The sequence below is a fragment of the Drosophila ananassae genome, chromosome 2L (genome assembly GCF_017639315.1).
Source record: "Drosophila ananassae strain 14024-0371.13 chromosome 2L, ASM1763931v2, whole genome shotgun sequence".
NCBI lineage: Eukaryota > Metazoa > Arthropoda > Insecta > Diptera > Drosophilidae > Drosophila > Drosophila ananassae.
Genome location: NC_057927.1, coordinates 5,055,873 through 5,069,612, shown reverse-complemented (window position 1 = coordinate 5,069,612; position 13,740 = coordinate 5,055,873). Strand labels below are relative to the sequence as shown.

General features: G+C 44.9%; 1 protein-coding gene across 8 annotated transcripts in view; it reads right to left on the bottom strand.

Annotated features, from left to right (window-relative positions):
- The window catches only part of LOC6500563 (band 4.1-like protein 4), a 60,710-nt gene extending 47,235 nt beyond the window's left edge, over positions 1-13,475 (bottom strand). For 4 of the 8 annotated variants that reach the window (XM_044714112.1, XM_044714115.1, XM_044714114.1 and 1 more), the window contains exon 1: positions 12,342-13,475. The gene's annotated coding sequence lies outside the window, so the exon portion shown is untranslated. The remainder of the gene's footprint in view (positions 1-12,341) is intronic. The other 4 variants (XM_044714116.1, XM_032449914.2, XM_044714117.1 and 1 more) reach the window with 2 other exon arrangements.
- Between the last annotated feature and the right edge of the window lie 265 nt (positions 13,476-13,740).

The window sequence follows — 13,740 nt, the reverse complement described above, 5'->3', positions numbered from 1 at the left end:
TACGAACCAGGTAGGTACCAACAGGTAGCCGGCCACCTCCAGTTCCCAGCTCACGGCTCCAGCATGCCAATGAGGCAGGCGGGACCCAGTTGGCGGCGCACGTGCTTTATGCTAATTACTTACTGGAATCGGGCGTGGGCTGGGCGAAGTCAGTGCGGCAAGAATCCACGTCGAATCCAGCCAGACACGGGGTTATTAAAACGCATTTGGAATAGCTCACAAACTTGTTTATTTTATTATCAGGTTTTTGGTTTTAGGATTTTTTGTAATTGTACTTCTTTTTTTATTTACACCTACGAACGCGGGTTTACATGAAGCTAATTAATGCGTTCACGATTAAAATGTATACATTACGAGATGTCGTGTGTGCTTTATGGCTTGTAAATTGGTTTCGTTACAAGTTCGGTTTGAGGTAATTAGCCAACAGAACGACATACCGCCGGGCAACGCTGCGTATGCTCAACGTCTCGCTCAGTGCAAATTAACATCAAATGTCAGCCGGCTTGGGTTTGTTGCTGTGGCAAACTGATTAAAGTCAAACTGTGAAGCGCTCTGTGCAACGAACTGTGGAACGAGGCGATGTCAGCTTATGTGTAATCATGGACCTTCAACTCCAGCATCTCCAGTTTTCCAACTTTAGCTTTAGCTCCAGCCTCGATTCTGGCTCCGACTCAAATTAGATACACAGTGCCGGGCAGTACGGGGCAGTCATAGAGTTCAAGTTCAATTTTTCGGACTGCTCGCGTTGGTTTTAATTAAAAGTAATGCCCCGCCATTTAGGCAAAATGTTTTTCCTCTTTTTCTTTTCCATTCTCAGGGAGCTGGTGGAGGAAAACAAAAAAAAAGGAGGAAAGTGGGAGGCGGTCAGGACACACCCATCGGCAGCGGCAGCGGCATCGGCATCGGCATCGGCGTGGGCATTAGAGGCAATGCTTGGCATGCCATTCTTTCACTGCGGGTCCCGCGGTTATTTATTTGATAGCTTTGGCAGCTAGATCCCGGCCAGAGAGTCTAGTCCGTCAGTTTTTGGTCAAATCACAGCGGGCGTCGGGGCATTGATTGTTGTTACCGAGAACTGGCAACTGAGAACTGTGGAAACTGCGGTAACCATGCCTGAATTATGCTCCGCACAGCTCCCAAAAAAAACAAAACTAAATGCAACAGAAACAACAACAGCAGTTGCCGCCACAGACGGGGCAAGTTTAATGCTCGAAATATGCAAAATCATGAGTCTGCGTTGATTTTAAATTGTATCATTAAAATGAGAACCCGCTACGAACAGCAGCGTAACGGCAGTGTAATGAAAACCAAACCAGACTCATACACACCCTCCTCCAATCTCTTACCAACTTTATCGAGAATTTTGTGTGTTTAAGGTTTTTTTTGTGTTATTTTTTTCCGGCTTGTTCATTACACATTTTGATTGAACCCTGCCCAGTGGTAGATCAATCAATTTTTTTCTTTGTTTCCCCGGCCTGCTAATAAATTGCGGTACGAGCTCCGCCGAAACCGAAAAATAAACAAATTAAACATTTTGTGGCCATGGTAGCAATTATGTATCTCGCTTCTTTCCACGGTCTATAGTCTATAGTCTATGGTCTATGGTGTATGGTGTATGGTCTATGGTCATGCTGTTAATTCAATTTATTTCGGGTGTCTAATTAAAGGGAGAATGGATAGATGGGGCCTGCCTGGTTGGATATGTTTGATTTGTGACTGGAATCGACAGAAAAGAGTTGAGAATTAATGGAAAACATGACAGGATATGTTTAATGAATAATTAATTGCGTATTCCGCCTAAGGGACTAAGAAGAATCATAGCTCTATTCAGCATCATGGGTTATTCCGTTCGAGTTAAAAGAGCCATAACCATCTTGAGTCTATTCATTTCATCATCATGCAGGCACTCAATAAACGCAATGAAAATTGGCATTTTGTCCCCCACAATCCCAACGGTGTCCTTTGCTCTCGTTTCGATGCATTTGCATTTGGATCTGCATCTGCTGGGTACTGGGTATGGAGTACTGGGTCCCAATACACTCGATACTTATATGCAAACGACAGTTGTTACAATTTATGGCCAGCTTGGCAACGACAACAGCAATTTCCAAATAATTGTTTGTGTGCAATTTTTGCCGTTGCCGTTGCCATTTTTGCGCAATGCGAATGGAAATTTTGCAAGCGATTCAAATTACTGATATATCCATCGATGCATTTGACACATTTGAAGCCCGACGTGAAATCGTACCCATACCCCATACCCCATAGCCATTGGTTCAGGCTCAAGTTGGCCGGAACTGAAATGCAACACGTCTGAAAGCATTCACGCAATCGCAATCTCAATTCAAAAGTTGCCAGCTATTAGCAACTCTCATTGTTGCCTTTCCTCAGTTTTATTTTTAGCGGCTATAACTGCTGCCGCTACTGGAAAACTTTTTCAGGCCGTTAAGTCATTCTTAAGATACTCGACTGCTGATTTTCCACTCCAGTATGGATGCATTGTTGTTGCCATTGCTGGCAATTGATTGCTTGAGTCATAGACCACAACGGGTTTTAAGTAGCGGCCGAGCACCATTTGTGGCACTTCGAAGTTGAAATACTCTAAAAACTATGTTTCTTTCTTCACAAAATAATAGTATATTTGAAACTAAACGATTAGAAAAATGTTGTTTAGGTGACTAATTTAAAAAAGACTTGTGTCTTGGACAAAATACTAAAGAGTTAGGGTATTGCCGGTCAGCCTGCAACACTCTTACTCGCCCCAGTATGCTTGTCGCCAAAGCGGAGCAGGCTGCCAGCTCGCAGCGGCTTCCCAATGGCAGCCCCAACAAATTGCCACTCCAAAGGTGTTGGAGTCGCTGTCGCCGCCGTCGTCATCATGTTTGTTTGCTTTTTTTGGTTATCGCTGACACAACAATGGGTCGTAGCTGTGCGGAGTGGTGTGGCAGTCAGGCAGTCAGCCAGTCACCCAGTCAGCCAGCAGGCTGGCGGCATGTTGGCAATGTTGGGGGGGATACGTAATATTTGATTTTCTATTGCAATGCATTGGCAATTTGCGCCCCGGAGTTGATTGAACTGTCAATCGCCGCCGGGCATTGCGATATAGTTTCGCTAATTTTGTGCATGTCTGCATTTATGAAGTCAAATCGGCCATTTGCCTAATTAAAATGCCCCCGGTGCAATTTAGCCAAATGCGGCCAGGAGGTGAGTTCGGATGGACAGGGACACTGGGCTTGTATTATAAATATTTAAACAGGCTTTGGCCCAGGCGAATGGCTAATGGGAGTAAAGTCGGTTTAAGTGGACAGATCGGCGAGGGGACTGTCGGCCATTGCAGAAGGTAAATGACATTTAATTGGCCCACACTCGCATGGGGGAGGAAATTGACCAATTGACATACATTTTTAAAGAGTCACCGGAAGAACGGGAGACGGGGATTTCGGGAAAGTAATTGCGATTCATTGGAAATGATTTTTATGTTCGACCTCCTGCCTTGATTCCCATCGAGTTTATTAAATATTCAGACTCTTGGCTTCTGCAAATTTATGATTTCTTTCAGTTCGCCCACCTCCTCGCCGGGCACTTGCAATAAAAATGAGAATAGCAACGGAAAGAAAATAGCATCACGTTCTACAAGACACAGCTAACTATAAAATTACACCAACAACCGGGCCAGGCCAGGCCGGGACGGGCCGGGCCAGTCCGGGCCAAGATATCGGGGCAAGCAAACAAACAGAATCATAAAAAAATGCCGCACTTTTCTTTGAGCTTTGGCTCTGCGAAAGATTTTGCAATTTATTTCGTTTGGATTATTTTTGTATTTTTTTTCCAGCTTTATGATTATTTTTTTTTTCTGTTTTTTGGGTTTTGAGTCATGCCGGGCAATTGTCTGAGCGAATCGCAAGCAAAATAAAAAACCTAAAGTTGCGCAAAATGGCAAAAAAAAAAGAAGCTACGACCGAGAGCGAAACGAAAAAAAAAACTTTTTATTACTCGAAATCTAACGGCAAGACGGAACGAACGGCCGCACTTTGACTCTAACGGATTGGTGGCCCCGAAGGGGGCCTACTGAGGGACGGGGGTCAGCGAGAGTGTGAGAGAGTGAGAGGGAAGGCGGCCGGTGATTTTAGCCAAGTTAGCTTGGTCGGTGTCAAGGTTAAGCGCTCCCCGGCACGAGCGTAACCAGAAATACGGGTCAACCCCGGATACATTCCACCCGGCTAAGAGCCTCTTCTCCACCGAATGTGTCTCGCTAGTATTGGGCTTAGAACTAACCGTTTAAAGCTCTTTAATAAATTATACTATCCTGCCCAACTACCAATAATTATACGATCAGTGGGAATCTTTACGCTCCACGAGCAGAACCTTCAACCATGACCACTTCGAATGTCTAACTTTTCTGGGGTTAGACTTTTTATTAGCCTTAGTACCAGTACAATAAAAAATCAATAAAAATTATTAAATAACTCTTGTAATAACAGTCTTAACCTCAAGTCTAAAAGCCAGTCTCGGTTAACATTAATAGAAAAACTCATGGAACTAATTTATGGGAGACTTTATTATCTTCCTTCTCGTTGATTTTTGTTAATTGGAATTAATGATGAACGAATATACTTAAGGAAAGATGGAATTAATTATTAAGCCACCAAATTATTTATAGTAATGTCCATGATCATAATCAAAGGTTTTTAATTTGTAGAAATTCATATCTTGTATTATGAGAGAAATCTCCATTGAAAACCCATTAAAGCTGAAATCGTTTTAGGAAATTGATTTTCACGAAAACCTGAAACTAATTCCTATTAAAAAAGTTTGTTCTAAGGTTTCGAAAGGGTATCGTTACTTCTGCTTTGATCGCCATACATGTACATCATTTTTAAGACTTTGGCTTGCTAATTTAAATTTATGCCGCTCGTAAAACATTTATAAACTTTGAAGTTCGAACGGACGGGGCCGGGGCTGAGGCTGCGGCTGCTGTTGAACTGCTGCTCGTGGGTGGGCGGGCAAATAAATCAAATCTGTCTAGCAGATAACTGGAAACTGGCTCTTGCCAAAGCAAACTCCGGCCAAAATGAGCCAAGCTGATTTGGCCAGAACAGAAAATTCCGGGCCCGCTGAGCACAGAACAGCTCCGAACCGACTCCATTTGATGGGAGCTGTCAATGTTTGTTTGGTAGCCCTCGGCACCCCCGCGAGTAGATGATTCGACCTGGCACATCATTAATCACTCAACCCGGGTCCGGACACTGCGGACTGCGAACTCCGGACACCGGACCAGACCCGTTCTCGCTGCTAATTGATTTTTCAACTGCATTCGAGACACGTTTCGCCGGTTTCCCTGCCCAAATTAGAGATGCTTTACACTTTTAATTTCGCATCTCTGTGCCCCGTCAGCGAAAGTGGTCAGCAAACAGTCAGAGTCGGAGTCGAAGTCGGAGTCGGAGATTTGTCCAAGTGTTCTGGGAATTTTGTTCGCCAAGCTGGTCCATTAGAGTGATTTCCAGTCAAAATGCGGCAGCTAATGAGCTTTTGAGTAGCTGAGAAATTATTGATTGGCCGTCGTTTTCTTTCTTTTCTTTCTAAGCAACATTTATGGGTTAGGGGGTCGATTAAGCCAAGAAGAGCTAGAGTCGCCCTGATGAGTGGTCTTAGTTTTAAACACAATCATTAGGGGCTTAAGGTGCTTCAATTACCCAAGATGAAGCGTGACTGGCGGCTATTTAGGAGTTCATTTTCGGGTGTTTTGTGGCTGATCATCCCGAAACTAGACGAAGCCCCATAAATCGACCAGCCCAAAGTTTTCCATTTAGTTTAAAGTCAATGCCGCATAGATTAACAGGAAATCGTTAGCGAGCGGCATGTTTAAAAATATTTCACACTGCCAACGTGCCACGCATAGCCCCTCCACCTGCCTGCCAGCTCAGCCTGCCTCTAACGAACTCTCCCACAAACAATATCTGCCGCAGACACGATGGCATTTAAATGAAACGCTTCTAGAATTAGAACTGTAAACAACATGTGTTGAAATGCCTAATTGATTGACTTGCCCGTAGCCGACTGCATCGGACGGAGCTAGAAACTGGCTTGGGATAAGGAAAATTATGGCATTGGCATTCAGGCGGCATTTGATGGATTCTCAAAGATGCTTTGATGAATGGTCAAGTCCATCTCTAAATCGGATGATGGCTCCGGACGATGGCCAACCGAGATGATTAGCCCGGACTTTGGTTCTGGCTGCAACGCGGAAGAATGCAATTAAGACATTTTAATGATGCGCAGTTATTAAATCAATTTTCTTAAACCTGCCGTTCACAATTTATTACTTAACTGCGCTTTTGCTGCCATATTTATGACTTTGCATGGAGTGCATCTCGGCTCTGGCTCCGACTCTGGCTCTAGCTCTGGCTCAGGGGTTCTGGAACTCTGGCCAATAACGGCCAGCTTAGACAATGGCCCGTAAAACATTCTAACACCAATCTTCGCCTCAATGGCTTTCTGGCACTCTCTGGGGGCTGTGGGTTCTCTTAGCCTTTTTCTTAGTTGGCTCGCCAACTTTCCAATTGGCAATAAAGCATGCGAAACCAATAGCATTACTTCTTTCTATTTCTTGTCTTTTTGGTTTTTGTTTTTTGTCTTTTTTCTAGTTGGCTTTGTTATTTGTTGACCACAAACTGTTGATTACCGGCCTGAGATACTAGACATGGACATTTTCACGCGCCCTCCAACCGCAGCGGCGCAGACACAATGAGCCACAGTAGAGGCGTTGTTGAATGCCCAAAAAAGGTATCGGCATTTTGGCCAAAAAAAAAACCAGGCTAGGCCCGAATGTCCCAGTGCAAGGCCTGCACTTGAGGCCAAAAAGTAAAAGAGCAGTCCCCCGGCCTAACGGTAGTTCAAGCTAACGAGCTAACGTAAATTAAGATCGCTTGTTCTGGCCTGGCCCGTATTCCATTCTTTTCTTTTTGTTTCTTTGGCCTCTCTGGGCTGCTGCTGCTGCTGCTGCTTCTGATGCTGATGCTGCTGCCGCTGAAGCTGAAGCAGCAGAAACAACATCTTTCGTGGAACAAAAACCAAATGTGTTCGGCGGCAAAAAATAACCGTGAAGTAAACAAAAGATTCAGCCAGAAACAACAGAACAGAAGCACCAGCCAGTCAGCCAGCCTGCCAGCCATCCAGCCAACTTCGGGGGAATGTGTTCCTCTTGTTTTATTTTCGTGTACCACCGGGCTGACCAAAAATGGAAAGGCAATGCGGAGACTTCACTCAACGCCAACGCACCGAACGCATAGCTCAAGGCACTGTGGATACCGAATCTGGATGCTGCAGACCCAATTTCCCATCGCCCCACTCCTGCATCAGCGCTGCAGATACATGGCGCGTGTATCCGTGAGATACTCGACTGGATTCATTTGCATGTGGGCAGTGGGTCAGTGACTGTCGGGAAATCTATCAGTCAACGCTGATGCTTCGGAGTTCGAATGATCTCGAGGTGGGTTGCCAGGCACTAACGTTCTCCTCGAATGCACAGCGAAAAATTAAAGCCAATTGTGGTTTAAAGCTTTCTCAATAATCTAAAAGCCAGAATAGTTTTTAGCTTGTTACCTGTTTCTGTGCAAATTGAAGTAGTTATGGCTTTTGTCTAGTCACTGTCTTGGACCACGCAACTCTTCTAATCTCCGATTACTCGTCTTTCCATTCTGCCAGCCCCATTCCACCTTTGTATCTTCTAGATGATCAATCAAGGGGATAGAGAAAAGCAAGGCACATTTTCCCCACCCACTACACCAGGTTTTTCTTTCTTCGGTGGAGTTCCACAAAAGTCTTCATCGGACTTGAAAAACTGTAATAAAGAACTATACATACCGTATACAAATCGATTTCACCCAGTTCTGTAGTCTTTTTTCAGTTTCTTACATGCAGCATATTTTCTTTTATGGCCTTCTGTTGCTGCTGTCCATTCTGTGTTGCTGTTGGTGTTCTTGGCTTTCTTGGCTTTCTTGGCTTTACAGAACCTATAAAAAACTATTGCCACTGTCGATGTGAGGAAATGTGCTTTATGGAACTACTGGCCCAACCCAGCTCAAACCCTAACTAAAAGCTAAAACTCCAGGAAGAATTTCGGTTTGTCCAGGATTGCGTGCAACATGCGCCCCGGCACCGGCCCCGACCCCGGCCGCGACCGCGTCAGTTGCTGTTGTCATAAAAGTTGCCACTTTATGACTTACTTATAAAAAAAATAAACTAGCTAGCTGACTAAAGGTAAAAACTAGTTGAAAACGCCAACTTCACGTCTGCCATCTCACTGCGGAAATAGACCTAATGATCAATTAGCTTTGAACCGCGCTGCGAGCCGTTAGCTTCCGACTTTTTTTCAACTGGGAGCGTCCCATCTAACTTCATACTGGATGGATGGATGAATGGCTGATAGCTGTCCAGATGGGGTGCGGGAAATGCCAGAAAACGTAATGAGCAACTATGCGTCACTGCAATTAGCCCAAAGCTCTAATTGGGGATGGTTAGCTGGGCATAAAATGTGTATTTTAAGGCCCATTACAGATGGCTTCCTGTCGCAAGAAACTGGCCAGGGCCCACAAGCCAGAAGCCAGAAAAGCCAGGCCATGCCGATCCAATAGAAAATCAAATAGAAGCAGTCGGAGCAGTTGGAGCTGTCAGAAGTGGCTGCATGATGATTGCGCAAGCGACACATAAGCGAACTGCCAACTCCCAGCTACCAGCTTGCAGCTCACAGCACCCAGCTCCCAGCTCCCGGGTCTTAGTTCCCAAAGCAACTCGCCAAACTCAAACTTCAACTCCCAGAAGCAGCAGTAACTGCTTTAATTGGAAATTGTTGCAGCAGAGGCATCCGCAGCAGCACCGTCAAGTGTTCTAGTTACGTGGCTGTCGTTTGCTTTCAATCTTTTGGCGCTCCGGCCCCGGCAATTGCATCACGCAAGGCGAAGTGAGCCAGGCGGCTGCCAACGGGTTTCCTCCAATCTATCTCCTCTGCCTCCTATGGCTACTTTCTAAAGCCTTTCCTTGCCTCACCAGCATCCAACAAATGTTGAAACATTGAAAAAAAAATTATCTCCCAAGAAAGTTGGCTTTCATTAGCCAAGGATTATTTAATCACAAAAGTTCTATTACAGGTGTGTTGAAATTAATATATTTTTTAAGTTAAAATATGTAATTTTGAGATAAAATTTTCTGTTCAGTGTTTAGCTTTAGTTGTTTACGGTGCTCAGTTTTTCACAATGTTTTCGTTTTTTTCTCTATTTTTCTTTTTTGTTTAGCGCCCAGGTAACTGTTCCAGGTAACTACAACAACAAACTGAAGAGCGGCTGATGCTGCAGTTGGAAAACTGGTGCAAGCTTCTGCTGCGTTTCGGCCCGTTCCTCGGTCTCTGAATCTCTGGGTTGTTCAATGCTTTGACTGCAAATTTGCAGTTAGTTCTACTGCTGTTGTTGTCCGCCGTAGAAGTTGTCGTTGTCGTTGATTTTGTTGTTGGTTTTGGCGTCTTTGGGCTTTGATTTTGTTGCTTCTACGTATGACATTACTTGTATACTTTTTTTTTTGTCTATTTTCTTTTCGCTTCAAATTGGAAATTAACGTGCAACAACTAGGCTAGGACCTGAGCGGAACAAACGAACAACCGAACAACTGCAACAGCAACAGCAACAGCAACATCAGCAGCAACATCAACGGCAACTGCGAACAGCCCTTTGTTCTTAAAGTTTTTACAGAAATTAATTAAGTGCCTCGACTCTGAAAGGGGATTTATAGAGCTTGTTAGAAAAGTTTCTGCTGTTGCTGCTGCTGCTGCTGCTTTTCCCGCTGCTGTTGTTAGTTTTGTGTCACATGAGCCAAAGGTCTATAAATTTGCAAGAGCCATAAAATTAGCTCGTAAAGTTTTTGGTTTTAGTATATCCACATTTATAATGCCACTAATTAAAAAAGCGGACACAGAAACCTGAAGTAATTTGGTGGAGCATTATTTTATTGCTCTCCTACGAGCCAAGATGGGAATCAGTCGAGTTGATTTACGGCACCCAGGAGCGATTAGGGTTGTGGGAACAACTCCCAACGCCCATTTAACTCCCCGGCGAAGACAACTTATTGTGGTGTGCTTTAAAAGTGCTTTAAAATGTGTTGTCAGGCTGGTTAATGCGACATCCGAAATGATTTTTGGGTTCCCCCTAGCCCCTGTCCAATACCCACAATCAATTTCTCATTTTAAGCATCGTTTATGACCATCAAAGAATCATTTATAACCGAAACTGTTTTGTCAAATGTCTGGCCAATTTCGATTGTCAGGGGCGAGGCCAATCCTTTTAGCCCCAGAGCCCCAGAACCCGCTGACAGCTGCCGTTCATCGCTGATGGATGGGCGTTTTGAATGGCGAGGAGTTTTGCGGAGGAGCGACCGCGACTGTTGGCTTGACTTTGGCCGGCGATTAGAGGCGGCTGAAAGGGTTAACCACGCGCTCGGGAGTGGGCTTCGGGATTGGGGAGGCTTTTATCAGCAATCTGTCAGTGTGGCAACAAAGCGGCAACATCATCATCCGACTGCCACGTTGTGGCGGCAGCTTCAAAGGCGGCGACATCTTCTGACTGACTGCGTGGCCGGTGTTTGACGTTGAATTTACAAATTACAACTAATTAAAAGTTGATGAGTCTGCGTGAGTGAAATCAAGCGCAGCCATCTACCCCCCCACCAGGCTGCCCACCAAGCCAAGTCCACCGCCTCCTTTGTGATTCCCCCTGATGGTCTGATAAGCAAATGAGGAAGTTGCGCGGTTCCCCCCGTCAGAAATTCTTTGAAAAATTTTATTTATTTTTGTGTTCATTTTTTCCCAACTTTAGTTGAGTATTTGCGCAAGTCATTGCACGGCTCTCGTCGCTGTCCGTGTCAGTCGAGCGTTCTATCTGATGCCTATCTGCGTGTCTATGATGGGCCGGTTGCTCCAAAGTCGGAAGGAGGGTCGTCGGCCGGGTCCCGGGGTCTCGGGGTCTCGGGGTCCGGCGGCATCCGTTGCACAAAATAGTTGTACAGGAAATGTTTTTTTGTTTGAGGTGCAAATAAAAAGTTCGCATGCATAAAGCGAGCGATAAAATGTGTGACAATGTCGCAGTTATATGAACGATGAACGATGCCCCAGACCATTTCCACTTCAAACTTCAACTAGCAATCAAATCTAATTTCTTCCCATATCCGAATCTAATAAAAGAAATTTCCGAAAAGGCAATTTTAAAGTCGAAATGGGAATGTTGGCAATAACAATATTTTCAGAAATAATTGCAAAAACATTTTCTATGGCAACTGTTGAGATTTTTCAAAAGAAAAAATTCTTTTCGCTTTGTCGAGTTGGACTTTTAAAGGCAAAATAAGTAAATGCAGAAAATGAAAACACTTTTTTTGCCGATTTGTGTGGGAAAGAGCAATGAAAATGATTATGACAACGATGATGACGTTGACGATGACAGCGGCGCCCCAGAGAAACAACAGCAACATCAGCAACTTTGACTGCAAAAGCCACAATAAAGCAATTCACTTATCCAGCCCCCAGAACTATAGAGAGCCAGTGGAAAGTATGGAAGTCAGACAGTTAGAATATAGCTGTTGCTGCTGCTACATAATTAAATATTGTCAACATGGATGGTGCAATGTTGCTGCCGCAGATGTTGCAGCTACTCTGCGATATTGATGCTGCTGCTCTTGTTAACTTGGCTGCTATGTTTCTATTCTTGGACAAGACACCAAAAGAAATACTTGTCTGTTATTTCTTTTATTTTTTAAGGAGTGTAAATATGTATTATTTTCTTAGGAGTTGGAATGTTTATTTATTTAGAATCTAGTATAAATTGGCTTAGAAATAATGGCAAAAATTGTTCACTGTGCAGGACCAGATGAGGCTGAGTGCAATTTGATGAGCTGCCGGTCGCCTGACAACAGGAAGTGCGAAAACTATTAGTGGCACTTATTTATTCATTAGAGCCAGTTAGAGACACCCAGCACGGTCGCACAGATACACCAGATACCCCAGAATATTGCCGCTGTGCTCTAATTATGCAGATCGTTGAGGATGCAAACGACGATGATGAGGATGGAGGATGAGGATGAGGATGAGGATGCATCAGGATGCAGGCACACGGCTGTTCATTTCGCTATTTACACATTTGCATAATGACGTCTTGATGGGAGTGCCGTCGTGTGAGTTAATATGGGCAAATGTCATTGCACTTTCGGTGTTCAGCTGCTCAGAGCTCAGCTGCTCGGTTTGAAGTTCAATGTGCGTGCGAGAGACATGCTGGGTTATACATATGAGGCCTTTCGCCTTTGCTTACCTGCTTGATAGCTTTATATGGGATTTTCGTCCCGCACACTCTTCGCTCCTGCAATTTTATTTGTTTGTTTTAATGCAGGCAATCACTGGGGGGGAATCGTCGTTATCAGGACACACAAATCAGAGCGGATCTCGATATACATGCATAGACGGCGCACACATTTATAGATATATGATGATTGTATGCAAAAAATGATATTTTAAGTGGCTGCTCCACCGCCAGCGCCTGGATCTCCACCGCTTCTGGCTGCTTTTATTTTATTCCTTCGGCTTGCGCCACATGGGAGCGATTTCCAAGGAACTCAAGCCCCAAAACCCGCACACACTCTCACAGTAAACACACACTCCGCGTCCGGGGATTGCGGGCGGGCAATAATAAAAGCGTAAATGCTTATTTATTTGCAAGTCGTTCGCAAAATGCGCTCTTGTATAATTTATGAAGCCCACGCACACAACGCCAACAACGCCAACGACGACGACTTCGACGACAAGCTCAGGACCGAATATCGCTTCAAAACCGAAAACCGGCAAAACAGTGGAGCTTCAAAAAAATAAAAGCAGCGAAATTGAACTTTTTATTTGAAATATTTCTCCGTTGGCTTGTTTCTCTTTGATGGTTTTTATTTTACGTTTAGAATTGGTCAAGGGACCGCCACAAAATCCCACCCGGTTGCTGGCTTTCAATCCAATAAACTGGCAGCACAAAATTTGATTGTCAAGAGGTTTATATTCGATGTCAAGGGTCAGAGGTCGCCGGACTTGACTGCACTGCTACCACCTAACTGACCGAGACCGCTGCGGCAAGTGTCCATTTGACGGACAGTCAGTCTTTGAGTCATCAATCGCGGCCAGCTGCCGAATGCAAATGCAACAGCCGAGAAAACCCCTGAGGTTGCAACTTGCAACTGTCCAGCCAACCGATCAAGCGGACCAAAACCGACCAAAAAACCGAATCCGTAACCGAAACCGAAAGCCGAAAACCCCAACGAATGAAGGCCCAAGCTCTGGCTACCAGTACGCGTCCGATACGAATCTGACAGATACTCCGATACACCGGACCGAGATACTTCCGCTGTAAGCGTGCGATACGTGCGACGGTCCAACAGCAAATGCTCGGAATTCGACTTGGAGCCGCGCTGCTGAGCCCCCTGTGGAACCTGTGTCGTGGAGCGCCTTCGCTGTGTGCGAGTGTGTGGTGGATGGTGTTGCTGCGAGGCAGTCAGTGGAGTAGGCGGGATATTTTGGCGCCAACTTTGGAGAGTTTTAAAATGCCGGCTGTCGATGTATCTGTGCTCTGCGCCCGGTGGAGACATCGCCAAGAGAGCGCTGAGCGAGCTAGCACGTGTAAACGGGTTGTGGCATTAAGTAGCGCTTAGGAAACTTTTGCTTCCAATACCAAC